At 46.0% G+C, this 24,064-nt stretch overlaps 1 protein-coding gene across 2 annotated transcripts in view; it reads right to left on the reverse strand.

The window, feature by feature from the left end:
- sh3bp4 (SH3 domain binding protein 4) overlaps window positions 1-22,546 on the reverse strand; it is an 81,351-nt gene extending 58,805 nt beyond the window's left edge. Inside the window, exon 1 of one of the 2 annotated variants that reach the window (XM_033024545.1) lies at window positions 22,483-22,546. The gene's annotated coding sequence lies outside the window, so the exon portion shown is untranslated. Of the gene's footprint in view, window positions 1-17,194; window positions 17,370-22,482 lie in introns of those variants that run through there. The other variant, XM_033024546.1, reaches the window with a different exon arrangement.
- Between the last annotated feature and the right edge of the window lie 1,518 nt (window positions 22,547-24,064).

The raw sequence follows: 24,064 nt of genomic DNA on the forward strand, positions 1-24,064 counted from the left end.
ATGTAAGAGCAGAGAGATTTAACAGGGACCTAACTGGTACTTTTCACACAGAGGGTGGTAGTATAAGAAATGAACTGCCAGAAGTGGCGATAAAGCCAGATACAATTACGATATTAAAAAGGCATTTGGATAAGTACCTAGATGGAAAAGGTGTGGAGGGGTATGAGCCTAATGCAGGTGAATGGGATAACGTTGTTTAGCATCACAGTCAGCACAGACGAGGTGGCCAGGAGAGCCCGTTTCTATGCTGTATGGTTCTAGGATTTCATCTGCATGTTTTAAGGGGCTACAGCTCTGGAAGGGCATGAAGAGTGAAGAGAATTTTACTCACCCAAAGTTAACCGTCTCATTTAGTTGGAACACACTCATAATGCCTTCAATTTAAAAAAAACATTTGACAAAATTCAAATATAATTAACCGTTTATCTTGAACACCCCAAAATCTTGTATGTCCTTGCACCATTCGTATTAAGCTTACAGAATAATGAAATAAAAGCAATCATGCATAAACCAGACCATATGTCACGGAGAATATTTTTTTGGATCAGTTCCAAGATAGTGCAGGAAAACAAACAAGTCTACTCGAACCTGATGAATATAGCAAAGAAAAGCGAATTCCAGTTTCTTCATACATCAAACAGTCAGCATTTAATATTAACAATGATGGAGCTCCTAGCTTGCAAGTACATTTTAAATTTTAATCAGCGAGTGCATTTTTCAGATAAGAATCTAGATTTCCATCATTTTATGAATGCAGACAGGGGTGCAGAATGACATTTACTGGTAAGAATATTTGATTCGAATCCAATCTGTGTGGACAAGAGTGAGCGCCCGTCCCCAGCCACTGTTATTTGGAGTTCAACTGCAATACAGGTCGAGACTTCATTCAGCCCATGGTCACAATAGAGAGCACAGTGCAAAATAACAGCAGCATGAGAGCTCTTTTGGCCTCTCGATGCTGCTTTGCCATTCAATAAGATGGTTACCGAGGGGAATAAACCATTCTCCACCTCGCTCCATCCCCTATTTTGTCAGTGCCAGTACTTAGCAGTAGAAACTATAAAGTTCCCACCCGAACCCAACTTCAGAAAATTAAGGGACATAACATACTACTTGCCATACCAGCTAAAGTGCCAGTTTTAGTTTATTGTCTGACTGAGCTCACTGAAATTATTTATTGTTTAGTTTACTGTCACGTGTACCAAGGTACAGTGAAAAGCTTTTAGTTACCAGTCAGCGGAAAGACCTCATGATTACAATCGAGCCGTCCACAGTGTACAGATGCATGATAACGGGAATACAGTTTAGTACAAGCTAAAGTCCAGTAAAGTCCAATTAGATGCGTGGGAAAGAACTGCAGATGCTGGTCTAAATCGGAGGTACACATAAAATGCTGGAGCAACTCAGCGGGACAGGTAGCATCTGGAGAGAAGGAATGGGTGACGTTTCGGGACCCTTCTTCAAGAAGTCCGATTAAAGATAGTTTTAGGGTCTCCAGTGAGGTAGAAAATTCCTCTGGATTGCTCACTAGTTGTTGATAGGATGGTTCAGTTGCCTGATTAACACCTGGGAAGAAACTGGTTATGAGAATCCAGAGCAATGTGTCTACATTTGCAGATGTACAAAGTTATGTGGCAGGTTGTGCTGTGAGAAGGATGCAGAAAGATTGAAGAATTCAGACATGTTAATTTAGTGGTGAGAATAAAACAGATGGAATCGCTCAAGAATAAACTTAACAACTCTCAGAGCAAGACTGCTGTTTTAAAGAGGTTGCTGTGTTCACCCGACCCTGCAACACAACCCGAGGGTTTCACCATCTATCGTATGGACCATATGGAATCTTCAGGCAAATGGAAAGTTGGCAACATCTGTTTTATAATCAACTAGACTGTGGAATCCGTTGGGTTGCCGGAGGGGGGGGGGGGGGGGGGGGGGGGGGGGGGGAAGGAGCAGCCTGCGGCGTCACACACACACTAACCACCCCCCACATTTAAACTAACCACCCCCCACACGCACACACTAATCACCCCCCTTGATATTATATTAATATTATTCATTTGCTCTTTTTATCCCATCCCCAGCCCTATCCACACGCATAACCCCCAACTCTCAATGGGGTTAGGTTAGGTAAGGGGGAGGTACAGAGAGACCTGGGTGTCCTTGTACACATGCCACTGAAAGTTGGCGTGCAGGTACAGCAGGCAGTGAAGAAAGCTAATGGAATGTTGGCCTTCATAACAAGAGGATTTCAGAATAGGAGTAAAGAGGTTCTTCTGCAGTTATATAGGGCTCTGGTAAGACCATGTCTGGAGTATTGTAAACAGTTTTGGTCTCCTAATTTGAGGAAGGACATCCTTGTGATTGAGGCAGTGCAGTGTAGGTTCACGAGATTGATCCCTGGGATGGCGGGACTGTCATATGAGGAAAGATTGAAAAGACTGGGAGGTACACAAAAAAGCTGGAGAAACTCAGCGGGTGCAGCAGCATCTATGGAGCGAAGGAAATAGGCAACGTTTCGGGTTGAAACCCTTCTTCAGACAGACTTTGAAAAGACTGGGCTTGTATTCACTAGAATTTAAAAGGATAAGGGGGATCTTATAGAAACATATAAAATTATAAAAGTACAGGTGCACAACCTTTTATCCGAAATTCCGGAAACCGAAAAGCTCCGAAAATCGGACATTTTCGGTCCTGGAAAAAAGGGAGAGTATATTGCCCGGGAGAGTAGGAATCCCTAGACCTAGTACAGTGAGCGTCCACCGAGGGTCGCCCGGAGAGGTTCCGCGGTCACCTCTCCGGGTGACCCTCGGTGGACGCTCACTGAACTAGGTCTAAGGATTCACAAATTGCTGGAGAAACTCCGCGGGTGCAGCAGCATCTATGGAGCGAAGGAAATAGGTAACGCTTCGGGCCGAAACCCTTCCTCAGACTGCCCTATCAGTCCCCCCTATCAGTCTGAGGAAGGGTTTCGGCAAAGGGAGGGGAGAGAAGGGAAAAGAGAGAGGAAGGATCTGCCGGACATGCTGTGTGTGTGTGTGTGTGTGTGTTTGTTTGGCGGAGTCTGAGAGGAGAAGAAGAGAAGGGAGAGAAGAAGGGGAGAGAAGGGAGGGAGGAAAGGGAGGGAGAGGTCCAGCGACGGGAACGGATGCCTGGGTCTGGGCGTGAGCTGAGTCCGAGGTTTGTAAACGTTGCTGCAACCCCCGGCCCGGCCCTCCGTGTATTGTTCACCGCGTCTTCCTGGAGAGAGGGGGGGAGGGCGGGAGCCGGGGCTGTGTGCGTGAAGCACGGCGACTAGAGGGACGGGAGAGCTGCCCCGGGAGCGTGAGGGCACCTCCCCCTTCTCCATTCCCTCTCACACCCCCCTCCCCATCTACCCTTTTCTTCCCCCTCCACCTCTCTACTCTCTCTCGGCCCGCAGCGATCTGCCGGACATGCTGTGTGTGCGTGTGTTTGTTTGGCGGAGTCTGAGGGGAGAAACGCCGGCACTAAGAGCGAGCGAACGCGCGGACAGAACGGACAAAAGCAACGATCATAGGTCGGAATAGGTGACCAAAGATCTTTGTAGGTGACATTTCGGGTCGAGACTCCTCTTCTGACTGACTCAGGGGAAAGAGGAGCAAGAGCTATGGACGGTACTAAGGACAAGTGAATGGAAGATATGCCGATATCTCCCGTTTCCCTTTCCCTTGACTATCAGTCTGAAGAAGGGTCTCGACCCGAAATGTCTACCAACGCCGCTCTATGAACGTTGCTTTCGTCCGTCTGTCCACGCTTTCGCTCGCTCTTGGTGCCGGTGCTTCTCCCCTCATGGCAGCTATTGAAAAAGTCGACCCGAAATATCACCTATTTCCTCCTATTATCACGTATTCCTCATCAGAGATGCAGCCTGATCCGCTGATTTACTCCAGCCTTTTGTGTCTGTCTTCGGTTTAATCAGCATCTGCAGTATGTGCTGTTTAAAAAGTACAAGGCATGTGCCGTTTAAAAAGGAAGTGATAAAAAACATTTAAAACATTTAACAACACCTAAACTGTTCCCCCGCAACGCTGCGAGAGGCATAACTGAAGTCGGGTCGGGGTTACTGAAATGACGGAGGTTACGCTCCGGTGCGGACTACGCGTCAGTTCATTGTATTTCGCAGGAGTGGACCATCTTGCGCGCTATAAGATCTTTGCTCCAATTGATTTGATTACTCTAGCGCGGGGCCCCCTTAGGCGTGGGGCCCAATTAGGAGAAATAGGTCCTATCGGCTAAAGGCCGGCCCTGACCGGGTAACTGCCGGGATCGAGGCGCAAACTCACGACCTTGCGGCCACGAGCCGAGCACTCTACCACTGAGCCACATGTTAAAATCTACGCTAAAAACCTTCCGTTCCGAAAACCGAAAAATCCCGAAATCCGAGAAGTGTCTGGTCCCAAGGCTTTCGGATAAAAGGTTGTGCACCTGTACTGGACAAGCTAGATGCAGGAAAAATTTTCCCAATGTTGGGCGAGTCCAGAACCAGGGGCCACAGTCTTAGAATAAAGGGTAGGCCATTTGAGACTGAGGTGAGAAAAAACTTTTTCACCCATCGCAACAACCTGGAGCTCAATGCTCTTAAGACAGTGGAATTGATTGTAGACTTTAGGAGAGCTCCCCCTCCCCTCATCCCACTCACCATCAACAACACCACGGTCACATCTGTGAAGTCTTTTAAGTTCCTGGGAACCATCATCTCCAATGACCTTAAATGGGGGGGCTACCATCAACTCCACAGTCAAAACGATACAACAGAGGATGTACTCCCTGCAGCAACTGAGGAAACACAATCTGCCACAGGCATATTATGGTCCAATTCTATACGGCGTCTGTCCTCACCTTCTCCATCATGGTCTGGTTTGGCTCAGCCACCAAGCACGACATCCGGAGGCAGCAGCTAAATGTCCGATCAGCTGAGAAGGTTGTTGGCTGCAACCTTCCCTCCGTTGACAAACTGTACACTGCAAGGGCCAGGAATCGATCGGGTAAGATCATCTCTGACCCCTCTCACCCTGGCCACAGCCAGACATTAAAAAAAAGCTTTTTTGCACGAGTAGTAGCTCTACTCAATAACCAAAAATCTGTAGCCTCCTTTTGCTCTGGTATTTTATTTAATTTTCATGTTTAATCAATAATGTCTTATTATTAATGTTTAATGTTTTATGGGTCATTCCTAACTGTCACTGTATGTCATTGTCACTTGCGGGCGGAGCACCAAGGCAAATTCCTTGTATGTGAATACTTGGCCAATAAACTTATTCATTCATTCATTCATTCATTCATTCATTTATTCATTAATAATGAATTCTGACATGTATAGACACATCCTATCTGCTCAAGTTCAAACAAATGCCTCAAAACTCATTGGCCGGCGGTGCATTCTACAGCTAGACAATGATCCCAAACATACTGCTAAAGCAATAAAGGGGTTTTACAAAGATAAAAAATGGTCAATTCTTGAGTGGCCGTCAATCACCCGATCTGAACCCAATTGGGCATGCCTTTAATATGCTGAAGAGAAAATTGAAGGGGACTAGCCCCCAAAACAAGCATAAGTTAAAGATGGCCGCACCAGAGAAGACACCCAGCAACTGGTGATGTCCATGAATCGCAGACTTCAAGTAGTTATTGCCTGCAAAGGAAATGCAACAAAATACTAAACACTACTTTCATTTACATGACACTGCTGTGTCCCAAACATTATGTTGCACTGAAATGGGGGAGGGGGGGGGGGGGGGGGGGGGGGGGGGGGGGGCTATGCATAAACACTGCTGTAATTTCTACATGGTGAAACCAAAATGTATAAAATTGGTGTTTCTTACAATGTGGACTTTAACCACATGTGATTTTTTTCTATTACAAATCTCAAATTGTGAAGTACAGAAGCAAATAAATAAATGATGGGTCTTTGTCCAAAACATTATGGAGGGCACTGTGATACATACACACGCACACATGTACACACTAAAAGCAAACAATAATGGTGCAATAATAACAATAACAGTCTATGTAGTTCGGAGCTTATTTGAGGTATTTGAGGTTGTAGTGTTTAATAGCCTGATGGCTGTAGGGAAGAAGCTGTTCCTGAACGTTAGTTTTCAGGCTCCTGTACCTTCATCCCGATGGCAGGGGTGAAATGAGTGTGTGGCCAGGGTGGTATGGGTATCTGATTATGCTGGCTGCCTTTTTGAGGCAGAGATCCCAGTAACTTTACTCCAGCACTTCAATTCAGAATTCAGAACCCATGTTATGCAAATCTATCAAGCTACACAAATTACATTTTATTTTTCTGAGTCAATTAGAACAAATTTATATTTGCCACTCCCAAATGCTGTTTTAAAAGCAATAAGTGTCAAAGTATTTAGTTCTACTTTCCTTCAAGTCTATATGGACTTCATCAAGGCCTTTGGTTCCACATGGTAGGCTGCGCTGGAAGGTTAGACTACAAAGGATCCAAGGACTACTAACTAAGTTGATACAGAATTGGTTTCATGGAATGAAACACAGCGTGGTGGGGGAAGGTTGTTTTTCATACTCAACGCATGTGACTAGTAGTGTGCCTTAGGAATCTGTACTAGGCCCATTGCTGGGCCCGTTTGCAATTTATATCAATGATTTGGATGAGAATGAACAAGGCATGCTTAGCAAGTTTGATGATGACACCAAAGTAGATGGTATCGTAGACAGTGAAGATTGTTATCAAAAATTATAGGAGGATCTTGATCAACTGGCCAAGTAGACTAGGGTAGGGCTAATTACATTTAAGTGTGAGGTGTTGCATTTTGGGAAGTCGAAACAAGCCAAGACACTGGGAAGAATTGTAGAGCCGAGAGATCTAGGTATACAGGTACATAGTTCCCTGAATGGGACACCACAGGTAGATAGGATGGTTAAGAAGACTTTTAGTACATTGGCCTTCATCAGAGAGGGTATTGAGCATTTAGTTGTACAAGTTATTGGGGACACATTTAGACTCACAGTTCAGTTTTTGTCACCCTGCTATAGGAAGGATGTAATTTGGCTGGAGAGAATACAGAGAAGGTTTAAGAGGATATTTCCAGGACACGGGGGCCTGAGCTATTAGGAAAGATTGCGCAGGCTAGGACTTTAATCCATGGAATGCCGGAGGGTGAGGTATATCTATATACTTTTAAAACTCTGTGTGTGTGTGTGTACGGCATTTTGCCTTTGAGTCGTTACTCCGCGAAAACCAGACGCAAAAAACGCCGAGATTTTTACCATTTCGCCAGCGATTTTACTTTTACATTCGCACATCCACTCCTTGGTCAATTATTTCCCCAGATTTTGAGTAAAATTGATCACAAAACTCAAACAAAACTAAATTTTTAAGATCTAAACGGCTCTTACCAGCTGCTGACGTCACAATACCCACATGCCAACCAATCCAAGCCGCTTCTCTCTCTCTCTCTCTCTCTCTCTCTCTCTTCATTTGGCAGCCTGGCTCTCCTCCACTCCCCCCCCCCCCCGTCCCTTCAAGTACGCTCGCGCCTCGCCTCCCGCATCTGGGCTCCTACGCCCGCCCGCTCAGCTGCCACCCAGCTCTCCTCCACTCCCCCCCCCCCCCCCCCGTCCCTTCAAGTATGCTCGTGCCACGCCTCCCGCATCTGGACTCCTATGCCGGCCCGCTCCAACTGCCCGCTCGCCTTGAGCCGCCCACGTGCTCAGCTGCCACCCGGCTCTCCTTCACTCCCCCCCCCCCCCCCCCCCCCCCCCCCCGTCCCTTCAAGTACACTCGCGCCACGCCTCCCGCATCTGGACTCCTAAGCCCGCCCGCTCAGAGCCGCCCACGCGCTCAGCTGCCACCCAGCTCTCCTCCACTCTCCCCCCCCCCCCCCCGTCCCTTCAAGTACGCTCGTGCCACGCCTCCCGCATCTGGACTCCTACGCCCGCCCGCTCCAACCGCCCGCTCGCCTTGAGCCGCCCACGCGCTCAGCTGCCACCCGGCTCTCCTTCACTCCCCCCCCCCGGCCCGGCTCTGTCACGCTGGCGGAAGTCACAGATCGGCTGTTTCCCCGCTGTTTTTCGCCGTCCTCGCTTGTGGCCCGCAGGCTCAGTCGGGATCACGCCCGCCCACCCACTTCACCCTCCACCCGTACTCGGGGTCTGAAGCACCGAGGATGCGAGGCCATGGAGATGAGGCTCACTCTGAGGCCGACGGCTGCTGGGCGGCCCTACCCCTCTCCTCCCTCCCTTCTTAATATAATATCAATGGGGGTGGTTTGTGTGTGTGTGTGTGTGAGGGGTAGTTAGTGTGTGTGTGTGTGTGTGTGTGTGTGTGTGTGTGTGTGTGTGTGTGTGTGTGTGTGTGTGTATATGTGTGAGAGAGTTGGTTAGTGTGTGTGCGACTCCTCAGGCCGCCCCCTCTCCTCGCAACCGCGCGTTGCGGGAACAGACCCAACGGGTCTGCACTTGGTCTAGTAGGTATATAAAATCATGAGGAGAAAATAGGGTGAATGCAACAGGGTCTTTTACCCAGGGTATGGGAATAAAAAAAACAAGGATATAGGTTTAAGAAGAGAGGTACAAGATTCAATAAGAAAGAGAGTGGTACATATTTCATGCAGAGGCTGGTGGATACATGGAACGAGCTGCGCAGGAAATAGTTAAGGCAGGTACAATAACACAATTTTAAAAATATTTGGACATGTACATGGACAGCAAATGCTTAAAGGGATATGGGCCAAACACAAGCAGGTGGGAAAAGCTTAGATGGGATGTCTTGGTTGGCATGGATGAGGTGGGCCGAAGGACCTATTTCTCCGCTGTACGACTCTGACTAATCAATTCAATAACTGCATAAACACATTTTAAATTGCAACGGCTGAGGGTTGCTTTATGCACAAGCTGGTGCAACACACAATGCATCCCTCTCCCCACCGAATTATAAAAAAGTCTTATCAGTTTTATCTTTAACATTGAAACATAATATTTTGAGTATAATGAGAGAACTGAAGTGAAAACATCAACAGGAGAAAGAAATCTTTTGGACGACAGAAGTCAAACCAGACAGTTTCCACACAGCCTTCATTGGAAGGATCAGCGCTGTGTACATTTGATTTCACCTATGAAAGGCTAACACTGGGATAACACTTTGAAAATGTGTTTCCAGTACTCAGCTGGATTGCTGACAAAATCCATTTGTTGGCTAAGGAGTCATTCAATGTGGGCCAATAGTGAGCTGAACAGGACGTAGGGAGTTAAACCAAACATCTGATCTGAACGTGTCATTACAGAGGGAGCCAATTATTTCCAACAGTTTCATTTGCCGGGCATTTTATCACAACAGTGCACACTGGGCTTGCTTCACCCCTTCATGCAAATGCCCAATTTCCGTGCAACGACTGACCGGTCGTTCTGATGTAAACAGTGATCGGGGCTTGAATTGAAGTGGAGCATCAGGTAGAGCATCAGACACAAAAACACTAATCCCCCCCCACCACCAAATAACAGCTTTAATGAGCAGTAGAATAGTGAATCAAGACCTTATTCATCCACATTACGCAACTATCCTGCACCACATTTTCAAGTTATGGCAAGGTAGCATTGACAGTACATATACTGGTTTCATATTTGCCTGACAATCTCAATTAATTTTACAAGCTGTGTTAATCAAACTTGTCTGTGCTACTGACAGCAGTTGAGAGTTCACACAGCATAACAGAGGAGGAGACTAATATTCCTGTGCACCATTCATCCTATCCTGTTCACAATGCAGCTTGTAGATGAGATGCTAAACCTAGTCCCAATATACTATGTAGGGTGGATTTAACAAGCACCACAGCATTATTTGAAGAGCAGGTAGTTATTGCCTGGTATCATGGCCAGTATTTATCACTTACCAAACACATCACTACATTAGTGTAGGAAGGAATTGTAGATTTACACCGAAGATAGACACAAAATGCTGAAGTAACTCAGCGTGTCAGGCAGCATCTCTGGAGAAAAGGAATAGGTGACGTTTCGGGTCAAGACCCTTCTTCAGACACGGGAGAGAGAAACTAGAGGTATGAAAAGGTTCAGAACAAATCAGGGCCAGCACCGATGACCGAGGAATGGTGGAGCCCACAATGGTCCATTGTGGTTGCGGAGGAGGTAATAATGAAGGGATACATGAAGGGATATATATTAGGTTATTTAACTATTTGATTATCTGACCTATGGGAAATGCTGTGATCCTATGCTGTAATTCCATTCCACTGGCTCTGACACAGCAACCCAAATCAGAATTACCTGTGGCTTACAGAAACCAATGCTGGTATTGCAGCTGCAATACACTATGGGATATCCTGAGGTCATTATAGAAATGCAAGCTTCTTCATGAAACACATACATTGAAAAGTTTAAAGGGCCTGTCCCACTTTCACGACCTAATTCACAACCTTTTTTACTCGTGGACATTTTTCATCAGGCTAGAAAAACGGCCCGACCTACTTGATGCCACGAGTACCTACGACTAGCATCACGACCTACCTACGACATACCTACGACCTCGTGACGACCATGCTGCGAGTATGTCAAGGGCAAACTCGGCAGAGGTCGGGAATTAGGTCGTGAAAGTGGGACAGGCCCTTAACTCTACCGCCAGCTACAACAGAAACAGCCAAGCTAAAACTTTTTTTTAAAGAACAAGCCACTTGCCTTGTTTCCCAAAGCATAACATTCAACAGTGAACAGGCTCAATTGTTTACTCTGTAGCCAAAAAACAAAGGCAAGTGTTTGAAAACATTAATGAACATCAAAACCGGCTCTTTAAAACTCCCACGTTGTGATTTTTCTGATATGCCACACTCAATACCAAAATTTAACAATTATTTTATTTCAATGCATTACTCTCTTCTTAGGGCTTGATAACATTGGACATCTTGCCCACATCTTGGGTCCCAACGTGGGCAACACTATATTTAAAACATTCAGTGTTACGGTTACCCAGTTGTCCACATGAAGTGCTGATCAGTGGATGGGTGAATAGAGAATAATCAGATGAACCACACTCTGGATCATCTCACAGAATAGCCTGTATTTTATAAATGGAAATGGAGACATAAAGTCTACAACATACCAAGCCAAATGAAACGCTCATTTGAATTTACTGGCAGGCCTAACGCGGAGCTCGGAGAAGCAGAAGCAGAGAGAAGAGACTATTAGGTTGAAAGTCCGTGAGAAAGAAGGTGAGTGACAGGGAAAGGTACACAAAAATGCTGGAGAAACTCAGCGGGTGCAGCAGCATCTATGGAGCGAAGGAAATAGGCGACGTTTCGGGCCGAAACCCTTCTTCAGACTGATGGGGGGTGGGGGAGAAAAGGAAGGAAAAAGGGAGGCGGAGGAGCCCGAGGGCGGGGGGATGGGAGGAGACAGTTCGAAGGTTAAGGAAGGGGAGGAGACAGCAAGGGCTAGCAAAACTGGGAGAATTCAACGTTCATGCCATCCGGACGCAAGCAACCCAGGCGGAATATGTGACAGGGAAAGACAGTTTAGAAAGATCGCCAAGACCCGGTCCTACTCGGCAGCAGAGCGGCAGGTGAAGGGGAGCGGGGATTGGCCGAGGAATTTAATTCACAAATTGGTAAATTGGCCAAAAGTTGGAAAGGACGAGACATGGTGAAGATATGATGGGTAAGCTGATTCCGTGTGAGGCTTGCAGGATGTGGGAGGTCAGGGACACTGATGGTGCCTCTGGCTGCTACAGCTGTTGAAAGTGTCCAGGTTCAGCTCCTGAAGGACCGTGTTGGGGCACTGGAGAAGCAACTGGATGACCTCAGGATCATCCGGGAAAATGATAGTTTCCTTAGCAGGACCTGCAGCAAGATCGTTACACTAAAGATACCCGAAGAGAGAAGGGGGTGACAATGAGGAAGGGAAGGAAGCTTGGAGTACAGGAGACCCCGGGGGATGTACTTCTTGACAACAGGTTCACCCTCTTGGAAGCTTTCGGGACAGAAGACACTGCCCTTATGAGCGGGGGACAAGACTGCGATTCAAAAGGTGACGCTGAGGCAAAACCGAAGAGACAGACGTCAGGCAGAGCCGTAGTAGTCGGGGACTCCATCATGAGAGGTACAGACAGGGGTTTCGGCGGCAACAGGCGGGAATCGAGGATGATGCGTTGCCTCCCTGGTGCCAGGATCCAGGACGTCACTGACCGATTGCAGAGCATCCTCAAGGGTGAAGGTGAGCAGCCGGAAGTGCATGTCAGCACAAATGGCGTCGGGAGGAAGAGGAAAGACATTCTGCAGCGTGACTTCAGAGAACTCGGAAGAAGGCTAAAAAGCAAGACCTCCAGGGTGGTTATCTCCGGTTTGCTTCCAGATCCTCGTGTTGGTGAGGGCAGGAACAGGGACATAGATGATCTGAATGAGTGGCTGAGGAGCTGGTGTGGGAAGCAGGGATTTAGATTCTTAGACCACTGGGATCTGTTTTGAGGGAAGGGTGAATAGTACAAAAAGGACGGGTTGCACCTTAACAGGAGGGGGACCAGCATTCTGGCAGGCAGGTTTGCCACTGCTACACGAGTGGGTTTAAACAAAATGGTGGTGGGGGGGGGGGCGGGGGAGGAGGCAAACTGGAGAAATAAGGACCGATTTTTAAAAAATCCATATTTTACAAAGCAAATCCGTACATCCGTATTCTTATCGCATTTCTGTACAAAATCCGGAAAATCCATACTACTTGGCAGCTTTGTGCAGGTACAACAGGCAGTGAAGAAAGCTAATGGCATGTTGGCTTTCATAACAAGAGGAGTTGAGTATAGGAGCAAAGAGGTCCTTCTGTAGTTGAACAGGGCCCTGGTGAGACCACACCTGGAGTATGTGCAGTTTTGGTTTCCTAATTTGAGGAAGGACATTCTTGCTATTGAGGGAGTGTAGCATAGGTGCACAAAGTTAATTGTCATATGATGAAAGAATGGAGTGACTGGGATTGTATTCACTGGAATTTAGTAGCATGAGAGGGGATGTAGACGCAGGAAACATGTTCCTGACGTTGGGGGAGTCAAGAACCAGGGGCCACAGTTTAAGAATAAGGGGTCGGCCAATTAGAACTGAGATGAGGAAAAACTTTTTCACACAGAGAGTTGTGAATTGGCTCTCAGAAGGCAGTGGAAGCCAATTCACTGGATGACATTCAAAAGAGAGTTAGATAGAGCTCTTAGGGCTAGCGGAATCAAGGAGTATGGGGAGAAGGCAGGAACGGGGTACTGATTGTGGATGATCAGCCATGATCACATTGAATGGACGTGCTGGCTCGAAGGGCTGCTGGCTCGAAGGGCCAAATGGCCTACTCCTGCACCCATTGTCTATGTATCTATGAATCTATGGGCATTGCTCAAAGCTTTACAATACATCCCATGATCCAACATACACAATTTTGGCAGATGGCCTATTTATTTATGGTCAAGATCAGCATAATTTAAAATCATAGTTTTGTAAAGAATAGTCCTAAAGTTTGCTCTATGGCATCAGTCTGAAGAAGGGTCCCAACTTGAAACATTGCCTGTCCATGCCTTCCCCAAACGCTGCCTGATCAACCGAGTTCCTGCAGCACTTTGATTTTTGCTCTTTGGACAAGAGAGGTAAAAATGAGGAAAGTTACCATCACTGCTTCAGGAAAGTTCCCATCCCATCACCGCAGTCCCTCAGGGCTGAGGATGATTTGCTTCCCCTTCACTTCTGAGGAACGGAAGATGTCCAAGAGTGAACTCTTGTAAAGTCGTCTGACTATTACTCACCCAGCTACTGTAGTTTTGAAAGCAAGAGCTTTGAGTGCACTCTCACAGAGGTGTAAGGTAACCAGAGACCAGATTGTTTGGACTGAGAGAAAAATAACACACACACACCTCAAATTGACCATTTCATGATTTAAATTGGCTGCCTTACAAAACTATAATAATAATAATAATAATGCATTTTATTTGCTGGCGCCTTTCTGGACACCCAAGGACACCTTACAGGACATAAAATCACAATACATTTATCAATATTAAAATCAAGTTGATTAAAAACAAAAAAACAAAAAATACACAAAACATTTTAAGTCATTAAAATCAGGGTGAACATGGTGGAAGTTATGTCGGGTATGCTAATCTAAACAGGTGTGTTTTGAGTTGTGATTTGAATTGATCGATAGTGTCCAGGTGACGGATGGGAGGTGGGAGAGTGTTCCAGAGACGTGGGGCAGAGCAGCTGAAGGCTCTGGCACCCATGGTGCTGAGTCTAAATGTGGGGACAGTTAAAATTGCAGCTGAGGAGGAACTAAGTGACCGGGAAGGAGTGTATGGTAGCAGCAGGTCAGAGAGGTATTGGGGAGCAAGGTGGTGTAGGGCTTTGAAGGTCAGCAGTAAAATCTTGTAGTTAATCCGGTGGTGCACAGGGAGCCTGTGGAGCTGAGTGAGGATGGGTGTGATGTGGTCCGATGATCTGGTGCGGGTGATGATCCGGGCTGCAGAGTTCTGAATGCATTGGAGGCGATGAAGAAGTTTATTGGAGGTGCAAGTGAGGAGGGCGTTGCAGTAATCGATGCGGGATGTGACCAGAGCGTGGATGAGGACTTTTGTATTGTCTTTGGAGAGGGAGGGGCGGAGTCTGGAGATGTTGCGGAGATGAAAGTTTGCAGAGCGTGTGATATTGCTGATGTGGGGGCCAAAGGAAAGTGTACCGTCCAGAATGACGCCGAGACTTTTGACATGGGGGGAGGTGGGTATGGGTGAGCCATCAACTGAAATGGTGAACGGGTGGCTTTGGAGAGTGTGGACTTTGAGCCAATTAGCATGATTTCTGTTTTATTTCCATTGAGTTTTAGAAGGTTGAGTGACATCCAGTTGCTGATAGCTTGAAGACAGGTGGTGAGGGCAGTTGGGGGAAGGGAGGTGTTTGGTTTTGTGGAGAGGTAAAGTTGTGTATCATCGACGTAGCAGTGAAAATTGATTCCAAAATGACAGAGAATATTGCCAAGAGGTTGAATATAGATGATAAAAAGTAGTGGCCCCAGCACCGATCCCTGAGGAACACCAAAACTATAGCAAAGATGGTAGAGGGGAAGGAGGGGTGATGATTGATTAATAAGCGAGGCAAAACAATAAATGCCAAATAAATTAATTGAGATGAGCTATAGAAGCAAGCATGTTCTTTTCTTTACATTCTTAACATTCCCTCTCTTGCCCTGCCATCCAAATCTCTTCAGCCCCCCCTTCCATGAATTCTCCCCCCACCCCCCCCCCCCCCCCCTTTCCTTCGGTCAGTCTTTTACTGCTCCATGTGAAAAAATACATGAGCAAACGATGATGGTCCTGACAGCGGGTGAGCCTGGTGGGCGTCACAAGGCACCGGAGTAAATACATCCATTACATGGTTTCCGCCAAGAAGAACTGGAAGGCAGGATCTCATAGAGAAAGGTATCTGGAGCCATGCTGACATGAACTGTACAGGTACAGTTTACCAACTCGCCCAAGGCAGCCAAAGATAGGATGCAGAAAGTTGCTGCCCTGCTGTCATTGTTGTATGGAAGGCAAAACCAATATGTTGCAAGGGAACGGCACAATAAGCAGTAGTAGATAGCTTTCATTCTCACCCCTACTTCCTCTTGAAAGTCCTGGACCTGCTAACACAACAGTTCTCAAGAGCATTATTCTGCTGAGGCCACCACAACCAAGACAAGACCTTCCTCATCTGATGCTCATCCATTCCATGAGACGGTACAGAATGAGAGTGGTTTATTTTATCCCTGACACAAGAAGAATGGGCAATGCAGAACTACAGTCCACAGTTCTTTTGCTGCTGGACTGAGTGGCTGAGCCCAGCAGCGAAACTCCTCAACCCAAGGAAGGGGGTGACATGAATGGCAACAGTGTTATGAACAAAACCTCTCAACACATCGCTTCTCAGACCTCACAGCCCTCTGGCCAACAAGCTGACTTAGAGCTGGGAACAGAAGCAGCAGCTTGCCGCTGTAAACTCTTTAGGTATTGGTTTAAACCAGAGGCAGAGTGTAAAGTCAGATTTGCGATTATTTATTTTCTTAGAATTATAAAATGCTAAGGAAACATAGATATAGTAATTTTTAAGAGAGAGGGAGAAACTATAACTCATGGGTTTCAATATCAGCAAGTTTATTTTAAACTTTGGGCCAAATGGATATTATAAATCACAATAAAGATGGTAAAAGGTGAAGATTCAAGGAGACCTTGGAACCCAAACATGTTGATTGTTAAAATATCATGGACAGCTATAGAAAATAATCAAAACACTAATGTTTACATATAGAAGATTACAAAACCAAGGAGGCAATGTTGCGAAAAAGTCCTGGTTAATCTACACCTGAATATTTTTAATTTGTGTCACACCTCAAAGATAAACAAGGTTGGGAAAAAAAAGCACAGCACAAATTTACGTGCCAAAATATGATTGTGCATAGTTCCTTGGGGTTCCATCTTAAACAGATCATGCCTCACTGACTTGTCAGTAGATTTATCCCTGAGATGGTCACTAATGAAACACAGGCTCAAGACAGAGGGGTAGAGCAACAGGGAAGAGTATTCTAGGCATTAGCTGTTATATTAATTTCTGAACCTCAAGGGATTTCACCAAAACTATGGAACTTTAATATTTTGTTATTATTCAAAACCCTAGTTAGGATTGTGCTGATAATTCAGTTACGACTGTTTTAGAGTGAAAGATAATTGCACTACACCATCCACCACCCCAAACATTCATTCTCCACACTGCGTTTACAGAGACTGCAACTCCTCAATATGCTGCTTGTTACTCGCCCAGGCTACTCTGATAGAACCTCACAAGCCCTGGCTCCACCAACAAGAAACAAGGGAGCATAACCACTTATTGGCTCCCTTCCAAATCAATCACAACCCTCACTTGAAAATACCACTGACTATTCATCGTCGTTGGTTCTGAACCTGGAACTTGCTCCAAAACAGCACTCTCGGAATATTTCCACCCAGGGATGGGAATCTCAGGTTTAAGGTGAGAGGGAAAAGATTTAAAAAGGAAACGAAGGAACAATTTTTTCTACATGGAGAATAGTAGGTATAGGGAATGAGCTGCCATTTGAAGCGGACACAATAATAACATTTAAAAGACATGAAAATAGATACATGGAAAGAAAAGGTTAGAATGAAATGGGTCAGGTGAGGACAAGCAGAACTAACTTGATTAGGCAACATGGTCGGCATGGATGAGTTGGACCAAAGGGTTTGTTTCCATGCAATACAGCTGTTTGGCCTTATGACTACAGAGGTTCAAGAAGGCAGCTCACTCCCACCTCCTTGTCAATAAATGCTGGCCTTGGCAGAGGCAACAAATATACTGAAAATAAAGAAATCAAAAATATTCATGTCTAATGGTTAAATTACAAAAAGAGACTACAAACTGTGCTCACATTTCGTGGGATTTGGAAGGTCAAATAGTGATTTGATGGAAATTTGGAAATGTTAATGGAAACTAGAAAGATTGAAGGGGTTAAGCTATTTACACTAGTTGGGGAGTTTAGTAGTACGAATGGTGTAACATTAGAATCCATTCAGACAGGAATGAAAAGGTTAACGTAAAATGTGGTGGAAATTTGGTGTCACCATATTATTGTGCATTTGCCAAATGTTATGTACAGCAATAATTCCAAATATGAGAATGGTAAAATAGTTGGCGACTAAAGGTGCTAAGCATCGAGGGACAACCGCAGGCACATGGGGCGACATCAGAGCTCAGCAAGAACTTGATTGAACAGTGAACAGACTCGGAGGCCTGAAAGGCCCACATTCCTGTTTCTAATTGTACCAGACCAATTTTCCCCAGGAAATGAAAACTCCGTTATGTTATTTCAACCACCAGCTGGGAGAATAACAATACAGAAAAGTTCCACAATGACTGAAGATAAAATGGAGACCAAATATCTTTGTTTCTTTGCCCATTTGCACTTAGGGTAGTAGAATAAAATGGAGGGTTCGGTAGTGAGGGGATGTGGAGGAAGAATAAGTAAAATCATTAATCAGAAGAATTATCTTTAACCAGAAAAAGAATAATGTCAAGACCTCTCAAGCTTCGTCCTTGTAAGCTGCAAGCTGCTTTTACATAGCATTTAAGGCATAATCGAGGTGCTCCCTTAGTTAAAATTCTATGCCAAAACACACATACAAAACATTCAAATCACTACTGGAAATTAGCCAGGGAAAATAGACATCAGCAATAGCATGCGGCAACTGCTGTAAAACTCCAAACATAATGAAAGTGTCCCAACTAACAATTAGGACATTTAAAAGGCACTCGGACAAGTACATGGATCGAAAAGGGTTTGGAGGGATCTGAGCCAGGCAAATGCAAATGGCACTAGCTCAGTTAAGTAACTTGGTCAGCATGGATGAGTTGGGACGAAGGGCCTGTCTTCATGCTGTTTAACTGTGGCTCTATAAACCAATCATCTTTGGACAGTTTAAAGTGATTTATCGCACCCTGCCACAGTTGCCAATCCCTACTCAGAATGTCAGTCAAGGTAGTAAAAATTCTGCAAATACCACTTTGATCCCTTGACCACCGGCAAAGTTAGAGAAGGTCAAGAAAAAAATTAATAGCCCTGTCCCATGGTACGAGTTCATTCCAAGAGCTCTCCCAAGTTTAAAAAAAATCAAACTCGTGGTAAGCACGGAGAACGAACGTGTACGTCGGTACGCATGGGTACGTCGGAGCTCGGGGACGTCTCTTAGCGCTAACGGCAGGTGCTCGGGAAGATTCGCTAACGGCAGGTAAGCACGGGAAGACTCGTGAAGATTTTTCAACATGATGAAAAATGTCCACGAGAGCCCCGAGTACCGACGATTGGCCATTACCGTAAATCTCCGAGTTCGAATCAGGGCAAACGCGGGAGAACTCTTGGAATGAACTCGTACCATGGGATGTGGGTTTAAAAGGGCTTTCTCACGGTGCGACCTGAAGCAAGACTTAACAAGAGTTTAACATCGTGGGAACCTCTGCGATAGCAGTACGGCATTCGTGGACCACCGAGGACCTCCGTGGTGCTAACGGCAGGTATTCGTGTAACTTTGTACGGCCGGGAGAAAATTCAAACATTTTTGAATTTCTCCAAGAGTGACTTGAGCAGCGTTGCAACATTGTATGAATGCAGATGCCAGTGCGATATCCGTGCGATATCCGTAATGACACTTGCGGGTACCGTGGGAACTCCTGCGAACGGTAAACCCGGAAGCTTGACAGAAGGGACATAAGGTGAGTAAAAAAGGTGGTCTCAATATCGCCAATGGACCATGTGTCCATCGAGGACGTCCCACCTAATTGTCATTGTTTGAGAATCTTTTTCACAGTAAAAAAAGTCTTGCAGAGATGCCTCTCAGAAAAACGCAAAGAAAGGGGTCAAAGAAAGTCAGAAAGTTTTTAGCCATTTTAGTCACGAGGTCCTCGGTGGTCCACGAATGCCGTACTGCTATCGCAGAGGTTCCCACGATGTTAAACTCTTGTTAAGTCTTGCTTCAGGTCGCACCGTGAGAAAGCACCATAAGGCATGGAACACCGGGGCTGCCATGGAATAAGTGGAGTTTTAGTTGTGGGTGTATTGAAGTAGCAAAAGCAGTTGCTATTACTGTTTACCCCAACTCCCAATGTGTAGAGGGTCAATGTAGGGTAAATGTGACCGATCTACATTAAGCTCTCAAGATTGATTGAAAGCGTTGCAATAGAACAAGGTAAATTGGGTGTAACAATTCAGACTAATTAAGTTTCACAATTGAAATGTAAACAGCAGCAGGTAGCTCTGTCTTTCAGCACAGCGTAGGCTGTCAACCTCTATAATTTATTTGCCAATTAGACACATCGGGACAGCACCCTGGCCAGGAATAAATGTGTCAGTGCAGTGCATTAACAATCACATTTGATCATCAAAAAATGATTTATCACAACTAACTTGAGTATGGACAAACTAAATTCCAGGGCTTCTCAGTTTTAAAATAATTCATTTGTAACATTAAGCTGGTAAGCCACTAAAATGCTGAATTTACACAGCTACTTCAACATCACACTGTATTAGACACACAGATACTGTTCCAATGTTAGTGAAAATAAATGAACCTGCTAAAAATTGGCTAATTTTACTTGATTACTCGCATTTCTAAACAAAAAAGGAAAGACTAACATAAATATTGAGCAGATAAGGAACACACTGACTGCGCCCATTAGGGAAGTTTGCTGTATTAGTGATACGCTAGTTCTTATTTACGCATGACATTGACCTTCTCTCCAGGGAGCACCTACACTTCTCCTGGGTGGAAAGCTCCTAATGACATAATCTGTGTCTAGCACATTACAAAACAGATCCCCCACCTTCTCCCCTGATTTCCACCCACCAGCCTAACTCTCTCTTAAGTCTTGACACTGCCCTTTTTCATTTCCATTCTCTGACAAACCTCTCTCTATCTCCGACCATCAGCTCTCTCAAATGGCCATTCCCATGCTCTCTCCCACTGTTTCAGCCCATATCTCATCCTCACTTCTGTTGCCGTCTTCTACACTCCCCATCCATCAATATCCTCCTCATCAATCACAACATTTACCCCAATACTAACCTCAAACCCATTTCTCTCTTCTAACTTCTGGGAGAAGATACAGGAGCTTGAAAGCCCAGACGTCCAGTCTTAAGAGCAGTTCTTCCCCTCTGTTATTGATTTTCTGAAACAATTACCTCTCTCACACCCCCTTTCCAGAGGTGCTGCCATACTTTTACTCTCAACACAATTTTGTTCAGTTATTCTGTTATTGTACTTTTGGGGGGGGGCACTACTTTTGCACTCAGATGACACTACAATCATGCACAACTCTGCTGTTTTGCACTCATCAATGTAGTTATTAGTGGAGCCACCATTACCACATATACTGTTTATTTTGTGCACTACATGTATACTATGATGTATATATGTTAATAAACTAATTTGAATCCTTCCCTCTGAACAGTACAAGCTCACTGCAACCCAAGACAACACGCACTCCTTGCTAATTTCCTTATCTTCTGAATCGTCCCGGATCACTCCCAGACTGCGCCTAAAGTCACTCTCCTGGGTATACATCTCCGTCTCTCTCGCTCTCCCCACCACTCTCTCCCCCACACACCCTCCACTAAGTATGCTGGTGACACTAAAGTGGGAGGTATTATATATAGTGAAGATAGTTATGAAAAAATACAGCAGGGTCTTGATCAGTTGGGCAAGCCGATCAGGAATGGCTCATGGAGTTTAATGCAGCAAAGTGTGAGGTGTTGCAAATTGGATAATCAAACCAGGGTAGGACCTTCACAGTGAATGGTAGGGCCCTGACCAGTTTGTAGAACTGAGATATCTAGGGATGCAGGTTAATAGTTTCCTGAAAGTGGTGTCACAGGTAGATAGGATGATCAAGAAGACTTTTGGTACATTAGCCTTCATCCAATTAGGGTATTGTGTAAAATAGTTGGGATGTTATGTTACAGTTGTACGAGACATTGGCAAGGCCACACTTTGGGCACTGTGTTCCGTTTAAGTCACCCTGCTACAGGAAGGATTTTGTTAAGCTGGAAAGAGTGCAAAGATTTACGAGGATGTTGCCATGACATGAGGGTCTGAGCTACAGGGAGAGGTTGGGCAGGCTAGGGCTATATTCCTTCAAGCATCCAAGACTGAAAGGTGATCTTATACAGGGTAGGAGAATCAAAAACAAGAGGACATGTTTAATGTGAGAGAGGCAAGATTTAATATGAACCTGAGGGGCAACTTTTCACTCCGAGGGTGGTGGATATATAAAACAAGCTGTCAGAGGAGGCAGTTGAAGAAGATACCATAACAACAATTAAAAGACATGCAGACAGGTACATGGATAGGAAAGGTTTAGATGGACATCGACCAAACGCAGGCAAATAGGACTAGCGCAGTTGGGACATGTTGGTCGGCATGGACAAGTTGGGCTGCGGGCCTGTTTCCATGCCGTGTGATTCTCCACTCCTCATCCACTCCCCTACCATATGCCCCTCCACTACTGTCTTCCAGTCTCCAACGCCCCCACTCCATTCTTTACTGCACCACTCCTCCCTCTCACCGGACTCTCCCTCCCATAACTCCATCTCCCCCTTCACCCATCCCCTCTCCCTTACCTCCTCTTCTTCTCTCCCTCGCCCCACCTCCTCTCCCTCAGCCCCTGTCCATCTGCTCCCCACAGCTCTCCCCTCCTTCTGCCCCATTCCCCCCCCCCCCTTGCTCTCCCGAACCCCCTCCTCTCCTCACCTCCTCTTTTGTTCCTCTCGTCTCATCCCTCTTCCCCCACCTCCCTCACTATCGCCCCCCTCTATCCTCCCACTTGTCCCCTTATCCCTCCTCCCTCCTCTCCCCTCTCCCCTCTCCCACCCATCGCCCCTCTTTTTGCTCGTCTCCCCCTCCTTTTCCCCCTCTCCTTCCCGGGACCACGAACTCACGATGCGCCGGATCCTCCAGACTCGCTCCGACCCGCCAGCTCCGTCTCCGCACAATGAGCCAAAGCTGCTCGTGCGCGCGGACGACAGCGCGCTCCCAAACCGAGCACCGCCTGCGCGCGGCCGACACGCGCGCTCCCAAACCGAGCACCGCCTGCGCGCCGGCCCGGAGCGCGCGCCGTCCTCCGGTGGGTCAGGGAAGTGCAGAATGTGGTGCTCGGCAGTGGAGTTTGTTCGGTCAGTCCTCCGCGCAGCACCCTGGAGACACCAGAGACTGGAGATGCTGGGGTCGACAACAAGAAACAATCTGGGGAATTCAGCAGATCGAGCTCATTTGTGCGGGCAAAGAGACGGCCCACATTTAGAAACATAGAAAAATAGGTGCAGGAGTAGACCTTTCGGCTCTTCGAGCCAGCACCGAGCTGATCATCTAAAATGCCATTCAATATGATCATGGCTGATCATCTAAAATCAGTACCCCGTTCCTGCTTTTTCCCCATATCCCTTGATTTCTTTAGCCCAGCTAAATCTAACTCCCTCTTGAAAACATCCAGTGAATTGGCCTCCACTGCAGTCTGTGGCAGCTAAACTCCATAGATTCGCAACGTTCTGGGTGAAGAAGTTTGGATACCCTGCCTCAGGGCTAGAGACAGCAGTGCAGCATAGAAATAGTCCCTTCATACAAACATATCCATGTCAAACAAATTGGTATTGGTAGTAACAAAGAACTGCAGATGCTGGTTTATACCAGAGATAGACACAAATTGCTGGAGCCATGATCCAACATTTGTACAAACAAGATAAGACTACATTTTACATCCACTTTGCATGCCAACATATGGTTTGTAGGAATCCTGGTGGAGAGTCGCCTGAACGAGAAAACAATGTCTCCAGCAGAGCCGGATGGGGTGACCATAGGAAGCTCTGCCTCGGCTCCCCACCCATCTTGAAAGGGTTCAGAGAAGATTTACGAGGATGTTGCCAGGACGAGAGGGTCTGAGCTATAGGGAGTGTGGGCTTGTTGGGCTGTTGGGGCCTGTTTCCACACTGTATCAATCTATGACTATCTTCCACCTCAGGAGGGGCATTTTTCAGCACCCTCTCAATGACCTCTGATGCAGGGATAGGTCAATACTTTGGATGCATTTGAAAACAAGGAAGGAAATGATTAAACCATGACATTGTCAGAAAATGTGCCAGGAATGAGCAGATAGCACTGGGGTAATGATGAACGAAAGGTGGGACCTCTGACAGTGTAACTCTCTTCTGGTGCCGTACCATGTTTCTGTCTCAGAATTTGGGACTTGAACTCACAGCTCTGACTCAGAGGCAGGAGTTAATGTGTAATAAAGCCAAAAAAAATAAATGGTTTTACATTGGAGCAAAAGATGCATGGAGAATCAGTGAGGTGTATGTAAATCTCGTTCCAGTTTATTTACACATGTACCAGGCCATTTTATGTTTGAATTTTCAAACAATTAATTTTCCAACTTCAGGTAACCCATTCTGCCTTTGTTCCCCTCCCGATTTATCTCTAGTCTTTCCAATTTTGTCCCTTTACCTGTAATCCCCATTCAGCCCTCCA

Source organism: Amblyraja radiata, chromosome 7 (genome assembly GCF_010909765.2).
Source record: "Amblyraja radiata isolate CabotCenter1 chromosome 7, sAmbRad1.1.pri, whole genome shotgun sequence".
Classification (NCBI taxonomy): domain Eukaryota; kingdom Metazoa; phylum Chordata; class Chondrichthyes; order Rajiformes; family Rajidae; genus Amblyraja; species Amblyraja radiata.